Raw genomic sequence first — 19,454 nt, 5'->3', positions numbered from 1 at the left:
CTGCAACAGTTCCTTGGCTTTGCAAATTTCTACAGGAGGTTCATTAAGGGCTACAGTCAGGTGGTTAGTCACCCTGACAGCCCTGACCTCCTCTAAGGTCCCCTTCACCTGGTCGGATCGGTGCGAGGGCCGCGTTTAGGGAGTTGAAAACGTCAGTTTTCGACTGCACCAGTTTTTGGTGCAGCCCGATGCTAGCCGCCAGTTTGTGGTTGAAGTGGATGCCTCTGACTCAGGGATAGGAGCTGTGCTGTCCCAGAGAGGGGAGTCCGACAAGGTTCTCCACCCATGTGCCTATTTTTCAAGCAGGTGACCCCGGCTGAACGGAACTATGACGTGGGCAATCGGGAACTCCTCGCGGTGAAAGAGGCTCTGTCAAAACAGAGCTGTCCTATCCGCCGGATTCCATCATACCTGAGTCCACTATCATGGCCATCCTCACCTGGGATGTGGAGAAGACCGTCCGGGAGGCCCTGGCACGGAGCCCGGACCCAGGAACGGGCCCGAAGAACCTCTCTATGTCCCACCAGAAGCCACAGCTGCAGTCCTGGACTTCTGTCAAGCGTTTCCAAGCTCTCTTGTCACCCAGGGTGCGAAGGACCGTGGCAGTGGTCCGGCAGCGCTTCTGGTGGGCGTCCATGGAAGCCGACGTCCGGGAATATGTCAGGCCTGTACCACCTGTGCCAGGGGCAAGGCAGACCATACAAAGACACAAGGACTTCTGCAACCGCTCCCGTGCCTCATCGCCCCTGGCCCCTGGCGGCTCCAGTATCCTCCGGGTTTTGGTGGCAGTGAAATCGTGTGGGAGCCGGCTCTTCTCTGGATGGATGTCCTCCTATCTGGAGCCACCCACATGTTCCCTTTGTACATTTGACTCTAATCCAATTCTGCCATTGTCTGTATTTCGTTTGCACGTTTCACAACAGTAAAGTGTTGTATTTTGGCCTCATCTATTGTCCGTTCATTTGTGCCCTCCGTTGTGGGTGCCGGTCACTACACTTTCCCAACAATTTCATTTGGTATGTCCAATTCAAACAATCAATTGAATGTGTTTCAGAGATTTTATTAAGTCGGTATAGCTGTTCTTGCTGTATATATATATATATATATATATATATATATATATATATATAAATAAAGTCACTGAATTACTTTTTAGAGTGAAGTATTTCCTTTTGGGTCAGTGTTTCAGCATGGTGGCATGTTGTCTCTATGTGGGGGTTGTTTGGGGGAGGCACTCCTATGTAGATTTGAAGATATTATAAGATTATGAAATGCATTAGTGGTTGTTGCATGTAATTATACACTAATGAACGGATTGTTTATGAATGCTGCATTGCATTTCTGCTATAAAAGCCATTAAATCCTGCACGCGTGTAGCTTTAGGCTGTATTTCTGTGTTATGGGAGGTGTTAAAGTCATTGCACAAAACACGGATCAGGTTTCGAGTAGGTAAGCTCGCTTGGCGGTGCAAGAAGCGATACAGGTTTGACCAACAGTCAGGTGAGGGATTAACAATATATGTTTAAAATAGCTGAATGAATCTGTTGCAAAGGCTAATGAAACAAAGGACTTGTTACACATGCACATCTTAGAATCCTGTTTTATTCACTGCGATCTGTTTTGTGGACTTAGGTGGGCTTATGGGGGGTGGTCTTAAGACGGTTATAAGACTGACGAAAACAGGCTCTGTGTTAATTAATCCTGGCAGGCCACTGTTCCTCCTGGCAGAAATCCTGGTCTGCACTCAGTGACGCCTGGTCAAAAATAGGGCACCACACAGCACAGTAATGATCACAATGGTGACATCATCTTAGCCTTCAATGTGCTCTCCCCTCGGTGCTCCTCCAAACAAAGAGCAGCGGGGAGGGAGGCAGATGTCACTTTGTGTCTGGGGAACATTAAGACCAACAAATGTTCTTTGAAGCCTTGGAAAAGGTTTTAGTGGTTGCACGAAGCTCTCCTTAAAAAAAACAAAACACTAATTGTAAGATGGGATTCGTCATATATCAGGTGCATGATGTCAGTCTGAGTCTGAGATGCGTTTAGCTTTTTTTTTAAAAGCCTCTTTGTGAACATGCGTGTGTGTGTGTGTAACCAAGAAAACTTCCACAGAGAAGAATGCCTGCTGCACACAGCTCACAAACACAGCGCCCCTCCAACGTGTGACCTAAAGTGCTAACACATGTGGACTTGCTTTTCCTCCGTTGTTACTGATTGAGGGTCATGCAGAATGTAGCCTTAATGCCACTGTCTGCTGCGAAAATGTGCCCTCCCTCTAAAAAAAAAAGAAATAAAAACAAGGTTTCGGGTTTTCAAGAGCTTTAATGCAGAACACTGTAGGGAAACCCTCTCGGGACAGTGTTCCTTCATAAATTCAAGTTACACTGTGTAGGATTCATGAGTGTTTATTACCAGAAATGGAATATGGCATTCATAACCATCTGTTCATTAGTGTATAATTACCGGGCAATGATTACTAGCCAGTCATCGAGGCCACCGTGTTGTAGTATCATGTTGGAATTGCAGCGTGTTTGGAAGAAGAATCAGTGGTTGTTCTCCAAAATACTGTCTACTGGTTGCTAGCTGGCTAACAACTTTAAAAACCCTCTTTTTTAGGAAATGGAGCATCATACATATTTCTAATCACCAGTGGTGATCAGCTAATCAGCTAACGGCTAATTAGCAAAGATAACTTTTTGTTAGCTGATTAGCTTTTCAGTTAACTTTGAAAACCATTTGCAGACCAGTTAGCTACTAAATTTAGCCAGCTAACTTAAAAAAAGTTTAGTCAACAAAAATGCTTGTAAACCCTAAAATCATGTTTGTTACTGTTAGAGATTATACACTAACCAAATATGTGAAATTGATACATCGCGTAAAGCAAGAGGTTAAAACAGATTAAATGCATTAATTAGATTATTAGATTATTTTCCATGAGTATTTTTATTTCTTAATATTTCTTATTTGTCTAATGCTTCCTGTACTGTGTGTGAGTAAACTGTATGTTTGATGGAAGCTACTCTTTAATTTCATTTGTTTGTTTAATTATTTATATACATTCTGATCATCATCACATCTAGGAGTTGTTAGATCATATCTGTGCTAATTCCTTATAGTGCAGCAGATAACAGAATATTTACAGAGGAATCCTTCAAATGGTGATACAAGCACCAAATTTGGCAAAAGTACACCTTAGATATTACTCTTTTGAAAAAACCAACGGGCCACTTGAATTTTCAATCAGTGGCCATGTAGGGGTCAACTGAAGAATTACATAGGGGATAAAAAATAAAAATACTCCAATCATATTGAAAATTATACCACATTATTTGTCTGATTGTAAAGATTCCAAAAAGGTATAGTTTATACTATCTATGACTGATTCTATAGAGTTATGGGGTAAAACAACAAGAATGGTGACAAAGTTCAGTTTCAGTTTGTACAGGGGTCAAAAGTTAAAGTTGCTCCAGTTTTGCTCAAAGGTGATGCAAATTATTGGTTGAGTTAATAGGGTTTCAAAAAGTAATAGTTTGCACCATGTATCATGCTTAGTTATCACGTTACGGGGTAACATATGTCACATGTCATAGAATTCAATGGACGTCAACATTATTTGACCTTTACTTTAGAGACCAAACATTCAACACAGTCAAAACTATTCCATTTATTAATCCACATAGCTCAATCAACAATTTGCACCATTTTTTTACTAAAATTGGAGGAACTTTAACTTTTGACCCCTGTACAAACTGAAATTGACCTTTGTCACCATTCTTAAGGTTTTTACCCCATAACTCTATAGAATTCAGTCATAGATAGTCCAAACTATACCTTTTTGGAATCTGTACAATCATACAAATAATGTGGTATAGCTTTCAATATGACTGGAGCATTTTATATCTTAACCCCTGTGTAACCCCTACGTGGCTGCCTATTGAAAATTCAAGTGGCCCGTCGTTTTTTTCAAAAGAGCAATGTCTAAGGAGAATATGTGCTGGATTTGGTCCTTGTATTACCATGTGAAGTATTGTTTCAGTTATTTGCTGCACTATTATTTTATGTTAGTGATCAAGTATTTGCCTTTGTTATCTAATTGGAAGTCTCTGAAATCTGGTTTAAAGTTTAAACTTATGAGTTAAGTTTCACTTCCATCACACATGAGCAAGTTTCAGATACATGGAGGGCTCCCCCTGTCTGTGAGAGCCAGTAACATATACACTAAACCACACCTACTGTAACGCCCACATTGTATAAAAGTATTGTCTCAGCCACGATCCTGGGCTTTTCATCAGATGAGTCCGTCTGTGGAGGCCCAGGCCAGATTTTCAGCGTGACTTTCAATGAGGAATATAACATTTTGGTTCTTGGTAAGGGGCATAAATTACATAAAGAACTGGGAGAAATTACAGCGTGCTAATCTGTTTTGGGAACCTCCATGTTTGCACGTCAATATATTAAAATTACAGCTCTTCACTTAAGAGCACTGTAAAGTGGCCATGCACCCCCCACCCCAACGTTTCTACAAGACCTCTTTGCTGTGGTCACATTAGCTACAAGCACGACAGCAAGCGATGGCTTGCCATTCATTTTAAATCAGAGTGGGCGTTTTGCAGCGGCAAGAGACAACGGTTACTCTGCCGCCAGCTAGGTGGAGCCAAAATAGACCTGAAATCTATTTCATGCAAATTCTGACCGATTCAACACGGCAACTGCCAATCAGAGTTGAACAGGCAGTGTTACATTATATGGTTGTTCGCGTCAACAAAATAATCGAAGATGGCGGAAAACCCTCCAAAACAGCTGTTTCTGTATAAATCTAAGATTTTTCTCATAGATTTGGAAAAACGTGGGGGGAAATAAACACTTCTAAAACTTAAAAACATTGTTTTTGTAACCAGATAACACCTCTGAAGTGATTTACAAGACGTCTTACGGAGATGTAGCGTGCACATCCCAGGAATGCCCATCAAGCGACAAAACCAATTGTGTGTCACCATCATTTGTAGCTAATATGACCATAGCAACTGGTTTGTTCTGAGTTTTAGAGCAATAAAAATAAGCAAAACAAACAAACAAAAAAACAAAACAAAAAAAAAAAAAAACAAGTTAGCAATTATTGGCAGCTGCAACTAAAATAGTTAAATCAATCAGTTTTCACTACCACATTTAGCTCTTCAGTTAGCTGACGTTTGGGTTGGCTGTGCTCACAGGAGAAGGCAAGAGAACATGAATCCACATCGCCAAACAAGCTAAAATGTGAAGGGAAACAAAATCATGACTGGCAACAGTATAATGCAGTCTGCAACCTCGCCACTAGATGACACTAAATCATACATACTGAAGCTTTAAAATAACTGCTCTTGTGTCCATCACTCTTTTGCCTGATTTACTCGGTTTTGTCACAGAGGTTTCTTCATGGATACAGGTTCTTCCACTTTGCGTGTTTGGAATTTTCCTTTATCCCAGCAGCCTCTGTGGCCTTTGCATATCTGTAACACACCAAAAAGGAGAGGGAGGAAGGGAAGCCGAGAGGAAACAGATTCTCAAGACCTGGACAAGCCGTGGGAAAAGAGAGGTCTCGCAGAGGAAAAGCAGAAATGTCTCAGGACATTCCTTTGTGATTACACAGTGCCAGACAAATCCACACGTTCTAGCAGTTATTCTTCGACTCGAGTCCAGTCCAGTCCAGTTTGGTGAACTGCGTGTCCACAGCAGGGGCTGTTATTTTTTAATCAAACTATTTGATGACGAGGAAATCGACAAACAACATCTTAGCCAGACAGTGAGTGGAAACCAAGGTCAGCACAAGAGGAGGACAACATGTGAAATGTCAGCTTTCATGCCCATAGCTGAAAGAGTTAACTGCCCCCATTGGAAGGCGCACGTTTCTCGCCTGTCACAGCCACCGTGAATGAGAACCAGCTCTCAGGAATCTTATCGTCCTATCAGCAGCAGCACTGGGGGAGGAGAGCCTGTAGTCTGTCCACTAACAGAATTATGTCTGCTTTTGGTGGCTGTTGGGGGGGGTGGAATGGCATTGGCCTACAGACCTGCACTCGAGTTGTGCAACCTCCTCCCCAACCCAACAGACCTTGCACTTCCTCATTTGTCTCAGTCATACGTCCTTTTTGTCAGCAATTAATCTGAAGCCCTGCCTAAGTGCATTTATTTCGTTTCCCCTCTCTTATTTCTTCACCTCCAGATTGCTCAGCCTTGGTTAGACTTACACTTGGTTTGATGGCAGTTCTCTTGTAGTCAAGCGGCACATAATGGATTACTCGGCCTTATTAAGTATTGTATTTTTACTGCACATGATGAGTATCTTGTTGACCTTCATGTTCATCTGCTGTGCAAAAGTGGCTGACCTTTCTACATTCACGCTAAATGCTCATACGAATAATACAAATAATATGAGATCAATTCTGCTTCAAGAAATCGGTTATGTCCAAATATATTCAGCATTAACAGAAATACTGCATGTGCAGATTTATCCCTTCTCAGTGCTGGCTGAGCTCTGCCACGTTAGATGCATGTATGCAAATGCTTGTAATCCTGGATTTAGTGTGATGAAGGGATATGCAATGCCTTTCAAAACAATTATTCAAATCAATCTAATTAAACCTGTTGAAATTGGCTTTAATTGCCTCCCTGACTAAACAAATACTAAGCTCTGGCATGCAAATGCTCAATTTGCTTTTTCAAGAGTTCAAAGAAAATAAAAAGCGAACCACAGCGCCCTCTAGTGAACTTCTATAATCACTGCGAGGCCCTACTCTCATAATGACGTCACTCCGGCAAGGCGTGCGCGTAGTCGTCGTGTTCGTTATGCAAATACATGCGATTCCTGGAAAACGAATCATGTCACGAATGTATTCAAAAGTGTTCATTTACAATTATGTTGGCAAAATATTGGATTAATACATAAATTAAAAAAAACATGATAAAATTGTTATAAATAACTATAATGACACCAGTTACCCAAATTAATCAATAATTAAATAAGTTCTTTTAATTGTAGGTAAATTTCACATGAATAATTCTAAATTTCCTGATGCCGGATAAGCTGCTGAAGATGAGTGAGAGTGAAATCTAAATTTTCCTAAAAGCTACCCTGACTAAATGTTTTTATTACTGAGTTTTAAAATTATGTAGCGGGATGAAAGTCCCGGGTCCCAATTGAAAAGACATTCCCGATAGCTTGGCTAACCTGGTAGAGGTACGGTCTTTTGGTGCGAGCCACGTGCTGTGGAATTAATTTCAAAATTTACTTAAATATTTACATGTCTAAAAATTTATATATCATTCACATAAATTTATGTATATATATATATATATATATATATATATATATATATATATATATATATATATATATATATATATGCATTCTGTGCATTTTCTAATTTTCTAAATTACTGATAATTCAAATTTTCCAAACCAAAGTTATTATAAATATGTCTAAATATGTCTCTGTCTTATAACATTAAATCACCACGTTTAGTACAGTAAACAATGGTTGCCTATTTTATCCACGTGGTGTCACTTGCTATACAGAAATAGTTTGTCAATTTGAAATGTAATGGGTTAATTCTGAAGGAAGAATATATTGAGTATATTGAAGTAAAAGAGCACATCAGAGAGAGGGAGGAGTGGGAAGCATGCAGGTGGTGATCAATGTCTTCAGTGAATATGTTCCTTAAGTGGGTTTGTGAGTTGTAAGAGAAAGACTTGAAATGAAGAAGATATTTAGATGAAGTGGTGGAGAATGTACTTAATGAAGAAAGAGTGTTGATGGGAAGGGATTTCAATATGCATGTTGGTAAAGGAAACAGAGATGATTAGTTCATGCTGGGTCACTATGGTGTCAAAGAGATATGTGGAAGCACAGATGGTGGTGAATTTTGCAAAAAAGAATGGAAATTGCTGGTGAATCTTTGGGCAGCACAGTGGCTTAGTGGTTAGTACTGTTACCTCAGAGCAAGAAGGTCATGGGATTACTTCCTGCAGGCCTTTCTGTGTGGAGTTTGTATGTTCTCCCCGTAGGTTCCCTCCAGGTGCTCTGGCTTCCTCCCGCATCCAAAGACATACATGTTAGGTGAATTGGACACTTTAAATTGAATGTGGGTGCGAATTTGTTTGTCTATGTGGTCCTGCGATAGACTGGTGTCTTGTTCAGAATGTACTCCGCCTCACGCCCTATGATTGCTGGGAGAGGCTCCCCCACCCCAACCATGACCCTAAATTGGAGTAAGCGGGTATCGAATGAATGAATGGTGAATCCTTATTTTAAGTGGAAGGAGAATCACATGTTATGTAGTGCAGGAAGGTGTACACAAGGGGACGATATCCTTTGCTAGAGATACGAGTAAAAACAGATTGGAGACTGTTAGAAGGCGGTAGGGATGAGTATAGCTCAAGAATATTGTATGGTTGGTTGTGGGCTGACTTTGGATGGGAAAAAGAGGAAGAGTGGTTGAACCAGGACTCGGATGGGGAAGTTGAAGGAGGAAGACTGTTGCATGAATTTCAAGGAGGAAGTGACACAGGCAAGGTGGTGAAGAAGTACTTGATGGCCGGGCAGCTACATCTAGACAGATGAAGGGAGACAAAGAGACGTGAGGATGAAAAGTCAGAAAGATGAATAAAGATATAGGAGTGTAAAGAGCTACGGCATAAGGTGAATTATGAGTAGGAAAAAGCTCAGGAAAAGGCAAGTGGTGGGGGGTATGTGAAGTTAGAGAACTTCTACTCAATGGCCAGACAGAGGGATTGTGCTGGATGTGATGGAAATGTGCTGACAAGTGAGAAGGGTATGTTGAGAAGGTGGAGTGTGTACTTTCAGGAGCTGAACATTTTTAAATAAGAGGGAGTGAAGACTGAATTATGTGGAGAGAATGAATCAAGAAGTGCAATGGATTAGTAAGTATGAAGTGAGGACATCTGTGATGAGGATGTAAAGTGGAAAGGCAGTTGGGTCAGATGACATACAGTGGGGGAAATAAGTATTTGATCCACTGTCAATTTTGCAGGTTTACCCACCTACCAAGAATGTAGAGGTCTGTAATTTTTATTAGAGGTACACTTCAATTGTGACAGACAGAATCTAAAAAAAAAAGTCCAGAAAATCATATTGTATGATTTTTAAATAATTAATTTGCATTTTATTGCATGAAATAAATATTTGATCCCATAGAAAAACAGACCTTAACAATTGGTACAGAAACATTTGTCTACCATTACAGAAGTCAGATGTTTCCTGTAGTTCTTGACCAAGTTTGCACACTGCAGCAGGGATTTTGGTCCACTCCTCCATACAGATCTTCTCCAGATCTTTCAGGTTTGAAGTTTCACTGCAAAATTGACAGTGGATCAAATACTTATTTCCCCCAGTGTACCAGTGAAGGCATGGAAATGCTTTGGTGAAATGGCAGTGGAGTTCAGTTATTCATTCAGCAGGTTAAGTAGCTCATCTCACACTTCTCTATCCTCAGCCAAGTCCTCTTCCTATCTTCATATCTTCCTAGGGGATGCTGGAGATATTATCCCTACAGCGTGTATTGGCCCTTCCCCAGGTCACCTCTCAGTTGGACATGCATGGAAGACCTCTCTTGCATGAGACAACCAGGGGGCATCCTCACCAGGTGGCAGTTGAGGCTCCCTCACCATGCAAGTGATACTTCTCACTGCAGTCTCCCTAAGTAATCGCTCATTTGACAGAAAGTCATTCCAGCTGTACCCAAAGATTAGAGACCTGGTACCAAAGACATTTAATCATTGCTTTAGGCTACTGGTTACCACACAAGTTCCACATCCATATAGTAAGACAGGAAATACTAGGATGTTAAAGGCTTGGCCAGATACTGACACTGCCAAACACCAGGCATCTCTCCATGTCAAAGGCCAAGGACCTAGAGACATGAATGACACTGCTGAGATAAGTGAATGTCTCTTCAAGTTCAACACTTTTGGTTGAGTTCAAGAAGTCATTGAAAGGCTAGAACTTAGTCTTGACCCAGGACCATTGCAAACAGAAATTCTGATTCCTCACTCAGCGTATCAAATCCTGCAATCAGGACATTGATTAATTCTGCAAAGATCTCAGCATTGTCTGCAAAGTCATGGCTAGTAAACTTTCCCTCACCAACAAAGACACCTAAGGCACCGGTGAGAGACCCACAGGTGGCTTGGACCAGTGCTAGGTTAGTAGGAGCAGTTAGCAAGTAAGGGGAATGTATAGATACAACAAAAGAATAAATCAGACCACAGACTAAAAGAATGTCGATGTGCCGACATCTTTATAAATGAAAAAAATAAAATAAAATAATGGTAAATGGACTGCATTTATATAGCGCTTTTCCATCTGAATCAGACGCTCAAAGCGCTTTACAATTATGCCTCACATTCACCCCGATGTCAGGGTGCTGCCATACAAGGCGCTCACTACACACCGGGAGCAATAGGGGATTAAAGGCCTTGCCCAAGGGTCCTTAGTGATTTTCCAGTCAGGTGGGGATTTGAACCCATGATCTTCTGGACTCAAGCCCAACACCTTAGCCACTAGACCATCACCTCCCCTAGAAATGTGCTGACAAGTGAGAAGGGTATATTGAGAAGGTGGAGTGTACTGTTGTTATAATAACAATATTTATAATTTGCCAGTAACCATTTGCTAGCTCCAACCATGCAAGATGTTCTCCAGTGCAACTTGCCATTGCACAGATGGTTAAGAGGACTGGGGTCAACCCTACTTTCGTTGAATCAATTGAAATCTAGGTTTCTGTTATCAAGTTTGTTTTCTTTTAACTGGATTTTTTCTTTTAATCTAAGTCACTTTATTTCCTCTATTATACCCCTAGTCCACAGAGCACCGTTCCTTCCTGTTTCATCCCGAATAGCAAATCAAGGCACGTTTTGAAGCATCACAGTAACATATTGATCCATTTTTTATCCATCTTGAACAAACTTGGCATACGCAATAGTTATGGCCATCATCAGCACCAGTTTTGAAATCGGATTGAAATTTTCAAGCTGTCCAAAAATTTCATCCTGATTTGCCAAATCAGCATCATTACGTGGTGACTTATGGGTGTTCGCTGTCACATTCATGTTCAAAATTCTTTAAAAGGGGTACTCCTAGTGACAAACATGCACTCTGCATATAGTGAGGCACAATGGTGCATCATAGGATGAAGAAACTGCATTGGAAATAAAACTTAACAAAATTAAATGAATTATGAATATTAAAAAAAAATACAACAATTTAATAACTGTGGTTTGTAAATTCGTTTCACACATTTTTCCTACCCCTGCAGGGGTGGTGGCCAAGTGGTTAATGCACTTGGTTTCAGTTCAGAAGGTTCCGGGTTCAAATCCCACCCCTGCCACATTTCTCCATGTGGAGTTGCGTCAGGAAGGGCATCTGGCGTAAAACTTGTGCCAATTCAACATGCAGATCCACCTTGGATTTGCTGTGGCGACTTACATCTGCTTAATAATACAGAGTTGTGTGTCTGGTGCACTCCAGTTTAACTGGAATGACAAATAATTTCATGATTTGAGTGGTCCACTTCATTTCATTTGTTAATATGCATCATTTCTGCATTTCAGGCCTTATAATAAATAATTAAAATGAAATAAAAAAACAAACCCTTAGCAAAAACTAGTACATATACTTAAAGTTCATTTTATTAAGTAGGCTTCAGTATAAGTATAGCAAGTATACTACAGACTGTGTACTGTTAGTATACTAGAAAGTACACAAATTTAATTCTTTTTCGGACTAAATTGGAACATTTCAAGTTTATGAAAGTATATTTTAAAATTCATTTTAAGTTTGCAAAAGTGCACTTTAAAGTATACAACAAGTACACTCATCTATATACTATCAATGTACTTGGTATATCCCTCTTGTATGCTTAAAGTATACCACACGTACACTTATCAGTGTACTTGATATATCCCTCTCCTATGCTTTAAGTATACCACAAGTGCACTTATCGATATACTGCGATTGTACCAGTTGTATACTTTGAGTCCCTATTTTTAGTTTATTATCGTATATGTAAAGTATACTGTTATACACATTGGTTATTTCACTATTTTACTTTTTATACTTTAATTTTGCTTGGCATACTACTTGTAGCTTACTATTTATATACTGAAAATATACTCCTTGAAGTATTCTTAAAGTTTCAAAAACATTTCAAAAACAAAGACCTATGAAATTAAGTCCTTCCTTTGTAGAGAAAATTAAAGGACAAAGTGCATGTAAAATGTAAAAATAATGGTCTCTCAAAGATCAAGTCCTTATTTGTAAAAATGTAAACATAGCGTCTTCATCTGAGAACTAAAGTCCTTCCTTGTCAAAAAAGGTAAAAGAAAAGTGCGAACCTTTGGAACCAAAAATAAATAACTACATAGAAAAAGAAATCTGTACTTTTATGACTTCTTTTCAGTTACTTGAGTCAATGGCTTGACTTAGTATATCTTGCTCCAAGTGCATAATAAGTGTTGGTACTTTATGGCAGAAAGATGTAAAAGTATACTAAAGTACAAGTATAACTTTTAGTATTAAAGTATAAGTGTAAGTCTTAGTATTAATGTACTTAGACTTAGACTTTTGTTTATACTTTTCAGTATAAGCCAAGAATACTTCACTATACTATTCTTAAGTATATAAAATATAGTTTATAAGAAGTCACCTTCAGGTATACTTTTTCCCTCCTGCGTTGAAACCGGAAGTGAGCTTACAAGCGCACTCATTGTTGGTCGGTTGTGGTTGGGCGTATATGCTCGCGTATTTACTTTATTGACCCAACCATTGGGTGTATAACCACTCTCTTATGGGTTATATTTTATCAACTCAATAAAAATATATCATTCACAGAAATTTATATTTATATATATATATACAGTAGTGTTCAGAATAATAGTAGTGCTATGTGACTAAAAAGATTAATCCATGTTTTGAGTATATTTCTTATTGTTACATGGGAAACAAGGTACCAGTAGATTCAGTAGATTCTCACAAATCCAACAACACCAAGCATTCATGATATGCACACTCAGGCTATGAAAGTGGGCTATTAGTAAAAAAAAAGTAGAAAAGGGGGTGTTCACAATAATAGTAGTGTGGCATTCAGTCAGTGAGTTTGTCAATTTTGTGGAACAAACAGGTGTGAATCAGGTGTTCCCTCTTTAAGGATGAAGCCAGCACCTGTTGAACATGCTTTTCTCTTTGAAAGCCTGAGGAAAATGGGACGTTCAAGACATTGTTCAAAAGAACAACGTAGTTTGATTAAAAAGTTGATTGGAGAGGGGAAAACTTATATGCAGGTGCAAAAAATTATAGGCTGTTCATCTACAATGATCTCCAATGCTTTAAAATGGACAAAAAAACCAGAGACGCGTGGAAGAAAACGGAAACCAACCATCAAAATGGATAGAAGAATAACCAGAATGGCAAAGGCTCACCCACTGATCAGCTCCAGGATGATCAAAGACAGTCTGGAGTTACCTGTAAGTGTTGTGACAGTGTGCCTTGCCCTCTTCAGGTGGATGGGGTGTCTTTGCCTCAGGTGGAGGAGTTTAAGTATCTCGGGGTCTTGTTCATGAGTGAGGGACGGATGGAGCGTGAGATCAATAGACGGATCGGTGCAGCGTCTGCAGTGATGCGGTCGCTGTATCGGACCAATGTGGTGAAGAGAGAGCTGAGCAGGGGGGCAAAGATCTCGATTTACCGATCGATCTACGTTCCGATCCTCACGTATGGTCATGAGATTTGGCTCATGACCGAAAGAACAAGATCGTGAGTACACGTGGCCGAGATGAGTTTCCTCTGCAGGGTGGCTGGGCGCTCCCTTAGAGATAGGGTGAGGAGCTCGGTCACTCGGGAGGAGCTTGGAGTCAAGCCGCTGCTCCTCCACGTTGAAAGAAGTCAGTTGAGGTGGCTTGGGCATCTTTTCTGGATGCCCCCTGGACGCCTCGCTGGAGAGGTGTTCCGGGCACGTCCCATTGGGAGAATTTCAGTGTGAAAGGGCAAGAGCGCTAGCCTAAGATACCTGTGATTGCTGATCCTCAGACAGCACTGCATCATGAACCAGCATTCATCAATAACTGATATAACAAACAAACCAAAAAAAACCCCCTCATGTTAACCTTGTCTGGAAGCAGTGTCAGCTTCTCTGTACTTTGACACATATGGGTTGGACCATCACACAATGGAAATGTGTATTGTGGTCGGATTAATCAGTATTCCAGATCTTTTTTGGAAGAAAAGGCTATTGTATCCTCTGGACCAATGACGAAAAGGACCATCCAGGCTGTTATCAGCAACAAGCCCAAAAGTCAGGGTCTGTCAAGGTATGGGGTTGTGTCAGTGCCATTGGCAAAGGTCATTTACACTTCTATGATGGCAGAATTAATGCAGAAAGGTACATTGAGATTTGAGGGCTGTCTTTAAGATGACATCTTTTCTAGGGATGTCCATGCCTTTTTCAACAAGACTGTAGAAAGCCACCTTTTGCCTACATTACAAAGGCATGGCTGCGGGAAAAGAGGATATGGGTACAGTACTGACCTCCCTGCAGTCCTGACCTGTCTCCAATAGAGAATTTTGAAGCATTTTGAAACAAATAATGCAACAATGACAAACTCGTACTGTTGCACACCTCTTAAGATGTGTTTGCATGAAGAACACAACACCTGAAACGCTTCATCGCTTGTTAGCCTCAAAGCCAAAATATATTTTAAACGTATTTTTAAAATAATATATTTAACATAAATAGCATATTAATATATTTTAAATATTTTAACATTACAAAGTGGTAAATGTTTTTCCCAACATTTTTTTGGAATGTGTCGCAGGCCTTAAATGAACATATGGCTGATCCAGTTCAGGAAGGTGAGGCGGTGCACATCCAGCAGGAACCTTATGAAATCTAATCTTGCATCAACAGTGAGCTGATGAAGGGAGGCCAACACTGGAATAAAATGATTGTATTTCCTAGACCCGGTAAACAATTGAGAGGCGTATTTTCTGTGTGTAATGAAGAAAAGCATATTTGCATCCTCAAGCCAAATGGAATTAATAGAAAAGAGCCTACGTCAGCCATTCCAGTTATGAGATGTGCACTGATTTTAAACAAAATGAAACAAGTGTTTTGTATTTGATTTTATTTACTTGTTTCATCCCTGCCAAAGCTAATATTGTGTCCATGCTTCGGTTCGTACCCCGGGGCAGTAGGTGGCGCTGAAGCATTATATATTTAGATGCTAGTATCTGTTAATGGATAGAACGAAGAAGGAGTCGGGTTTGCGGGCGTTGCTTGTTAAAGTCAAGTAGGAACTAAAAGGCTAAAAGGTAAGGAAACTGACTGTACATTCACAATAACCACATTTAACAGTTGACAATAAAATTTTTTTCGATTGAACATAGATATAAAACAGCGTTCATATCTTGATTGTTTCACGCTAAAATTCCACGACGTCTAGTTAGCTCACAGACAGTGAGTGACTAACCTGTTTTAAGGCCAGTTCGTCGCGTTGATTGGCCTTAACTTTTCATCATCAGCTCTTAACCACTAGTTAACATGAAGAATTGCCAAGTTAGGAAAATGGCCGAGCTTGTTTGTTTTTAGTCCCATTTCTGATCGGCGTTAATGTTAATATTTAATACGAAGCAGTCGGCGGTTTTTAAACTCTGAAATAAACACCCGACAGTAATCCAACACCACTGAAATATAATCTTAAAACGACGGTGCGTGTTTGGGTTTGCCATTTCTGTCTCGATGTAATTTGTTGCTTTTTGATATAGCTGGAAACTCAATACGTTTTAGGTTCTGGACTCTTGGCTGCCCTGTTTTTGTAAAGGCAGTATATATCTTTCAGGTGATGTGGTAAAAAGCGATCGCCTGCCATCACATGCAAATACACATAACTATCTCGTGGTTATAAAGTTATATGTGTTTGTAAGGTTTCTTGTAACAAAAAATTAAATAAAAGGGTTTTGTCCAAAGAAGTGTTTGTAGTTATCGTAACCGCGTATGGCATTCATGTGATTGGGATGGGCTAGTATTGATATTTATTTGCAACATCTTTGTTATTTTTACATTCCTTCACTTAATAGAGCCTATTCACAACATAAGTCACAGGAAGACACTTGACCTTAGCAACCCCCTGATCAAGCACATAGGTAAGAGTGGTAAGGAAAAACTTCCTCGGGTGTTTATTGAGGAAGAAATCTCAAGCAGGCCAGACTCAGAGGGGTGATCCACTATGATGGCCATTCTAAGAACAGTGATGCCGGTTATGCGTTACTTAGCAACGCGTTACTCTAACCACTTTTTTTAGTAACGAGTAATCTAACGCGTTAATCTTTCCAAATCAGTAATCGGATTAAAGTTACTTCTCCAAGTCACTGTGCGTTACTATTATTTTTGCATTGTGGGTCGATGGCAGCATTAAACTTGGTCCGTGGGCAGGGGGTTGGGGTTCGACTGCACTGCCTACTTTAAGCAAGCTGTGAGCTTTTCATCCGCGGTTTTCTGCAGCAGCTACGATTCAACCTCACCTCTTAAAGCGCGGTGGCAACAGCACACCTGCATTGAGCTTTACAAAGACATTTTTATGCTTTTTTTTCTCCTTTATTTAGAATTCTGAGCTGAGCTGCTTCGTATCTGCCCGCTAAAAACAGCTGATCCTCCAAGACGCGTCAACAACTAACACTATTTTCCAGTCAAATGCACCAAAACTCTCTTTCTGAGGACCACATGATGTGAAAACGCAATAAAACTTTCTTACCTGTAAATCTGGTCATGTTTTCTGCATAAATAAATGTTATCCATTCTGTGTGCTCAAACGCCAAAGCAGGGGCGAATCCAGGTGGAATGGGGGTGTGGGGCAAGGATGCCCCCCCCACAACACCCCTAGATTAAAGGTCCAGTTTTGAAGCCTTTTTTTACTACAACTACTAATACTACTTATAATAATTTCGACAAGTAAAATGTTTAGAGAGAATTTAAATGTTAGAAAGAATTGAATACTTACATTTATAAACAATGTAGGTTAGAAATTGCAATTTTTACTGTTACAGTGCTGTCAACAGTTAAATATGAGGTCAAGAAAGAGGTCTTTATTTTACTTTTTATAAAACAAGTATTTATTTTCATTGAAGTCAATAAAGGGTGACTATAAAGTGAGTTTTAGCAAAACAAGTATCATTGTCATGTTGAGGTAGCAGAGGGTTGTTGTTGGCAGCTGGGGAAAGTAACTAAAAAAGTAACTAGTAATCTAACTTAGATACTTTTACAATTGAATAATCAGTAAAGTAACTAAGTTACTTTTTCAAGGAGTAATCAGTAATTGGATTACTTTTTCAAAGTAACGGTGGCAACACTGTCTAAGAATGACAAAAATCAGTTGAACAAAATACAACAAAGAATTGCCAGAGTTGCAAAACAGAAAAATATGTTAAGTCCATTGGGCATCATGGACCATAGTTCATCACAAATTCATCTTTAGAAAGTTCATTCCAGACAGAGTGCTCAGACAGGGGACTGGTCTTCACCACTGTAGTTGTCAGTGAAGACTTCATTGACCAGCATCTTGAACAAACAGGAAGAGAGAGCAGAATCAGCTGTAATGAATAGGCCTGTCATGCTCCTGAAGAAAAGCATAGACTGAAAAAGGAGCACACCCTCTTTGTCTCTCTTTCTATCTTTCTCTCTCTTTGTCTGTGTCACCCTCTCTCTCTCTCTCTCTCTCTCTCTCTTTCTGTCTTTCTGTCACCCTCTCTTTGTCATTGAGGAGGTGCGTGTAGTTGATGTCCTTGCATCTGAAATATGATATGATGGTTTTAGGAAACTGCTTATTTTTAATATGTTTGTCTATAAACCGCATAGATTGCCAAGAAATTTGCACTTTAGTTGAATTTCCTCTTTAGAATGCTGAAACAATAAATGGGTCAAATTTTATTTGTTGAACACACAATGGACTCTCTGAACTTTGTGATCTGTTGAAGGATGTTACAATGTGTGATCAGGCAGCAGGTCATCCCGCGACACCTCTGGAAATGTGAGTGACAACTGACTTTGTGACCGATCTGGTATCGGGATCAGCTTTCGATACCGACGTAATTCAAGTATTGAAAAAATACAGATCCAACCCGCGACTTTTTCCGATACCTGAGGAGCCACTGTGAATCATCTCAACTGCTGCTGTTTCCTCTCTGCTTTGTTTGCTGCTGAGCAGGAGGAGAGGAGGTTTCTGAAGCAGAGCTGTTTGAGAGAGCTCTCTTCCGCAGTGTTCTAGCTATGGGTAGCGGCACATTTCTGCCTGGCTCTCGGGTTCAGATTGCCTGTTCGTTGAGCACGGATTTTCCAAAAAATGAAACGAATTGTTGCTGAAAATGTGTGCTGTGAAACTCTATGAAATGCCAGCTCAGATCGCAGCTGAGGAGGACAGCCGAACAGAGATTCTGTCTGCTGAAATGGAAAAAAATAATTAAAATCCTAAATGATGTATTTAGAAGTTTACGGTTGATTTTACAGTTGAAATGCTTCGTGTTTCCAAAAATCTTTAAGTTTGCACAGCACAAAAACAGCGAGAGAGAGAGAGAGAGAGAGAGAGAGAGAGCAATTGAGAGACAGAAAGAGAGGGAGTGAGAGAACCTAATTTTTACTCTTAACACTTCCTTTGACAATGTTAACATGTTTCCCATGTCAATAAAACTCCATTGAGAAGGAGAGACAGACAGAGACAGCGAGACAGACAGACAGAGAAAGAGGACTTAATTTTCAACACTTTCTTTGACAATGTAAACATGTCTCCCATATCAATAAAGCTCCATTGAGAGAGAGAGAGAGAGAGAGAGAGCTGTCTTTTCTCATGAAGTCTATAACAATAAGGCTACAAAAAATACGATTACTTAATTCTTTCACCAAAACATCAAATCTAGGCTTTCATCTTAGATACACCTTCTGACAAATTGTAGTTGAACTTTCAGGTCTCTTTTTTAAGAAAATCCTCATATAAAATAACAACAATAATGATGATAATAATATTAAAGCAAACAGAGCTCTGGTATCGGATCGGAAAAGTATCGGTATCGGCAGATATCCAAATTCAGTTATCAGGATTGGATCGGAAGTGAAAAATTGTGGATCGGTGCATCCCTAGTGACAACTGCTTTAACACATGCGCAGATGTAAAATAACAAAATAAATCTGATTAATGGTTTACATGTGCCAAAGAAATCGGAGTATTAGGGAGAAATGCAGGTGTGTTAATCTGATTTCTCATAATCAGAGAATGATCATATAAAGCGTATCTGATTTTGCCGTTTACGTGACCACTTAATCAGATAGCAACCAGATTTTTATCTGCATGTAAACGGGGCCGCTGCTTCAAGTCGCTCCCTTTGCTTTGGTGATGAACTATTTTCTGAAATGAAGCTT

The 19,454-nt window shown here is 39.9% G+C and overlaps 1 protein-coding gene across 1 annotated transcript in view; it reads left to right on the top strand.

The window, feature by feature from the left end:
- Positions 1–1,461: 1,461 nt before the first annotated feature.
- The window catches only part of march7 (membrane-associated ring finger (C3HC4) 7), a 44,807-nt gene continuing 26,814 nt past the window's right edge, over positions 1,462–19,454 (top strand). The window contains 1 exon segment of the mRNA XM_034195264.1: positions 1,462–1,500. The gene's annotated coding sequence lies outside the window, so the exon portion shown is untranslated.

Source organism: Thalassophryne amazonica, chromosome 2, assembly GCF_902500255.1.
Source record: "Thalassophryne amazonica chromosome 2, fThaAma1.1, whole genome shotgun sequence".
Taxonomy (NCBI): Eukaryota; Metazoa; Chordata; class Actinopteri; order Batrachoidiformes; family Batrachoididae; genus Thalassophryne; species Thalassophryne amazonica.
The sequence above is the reverse complement of the archived record's forward strand: the minus strand, read 5'-3'. Positions and strand labels throughout refer to the sequence as shown.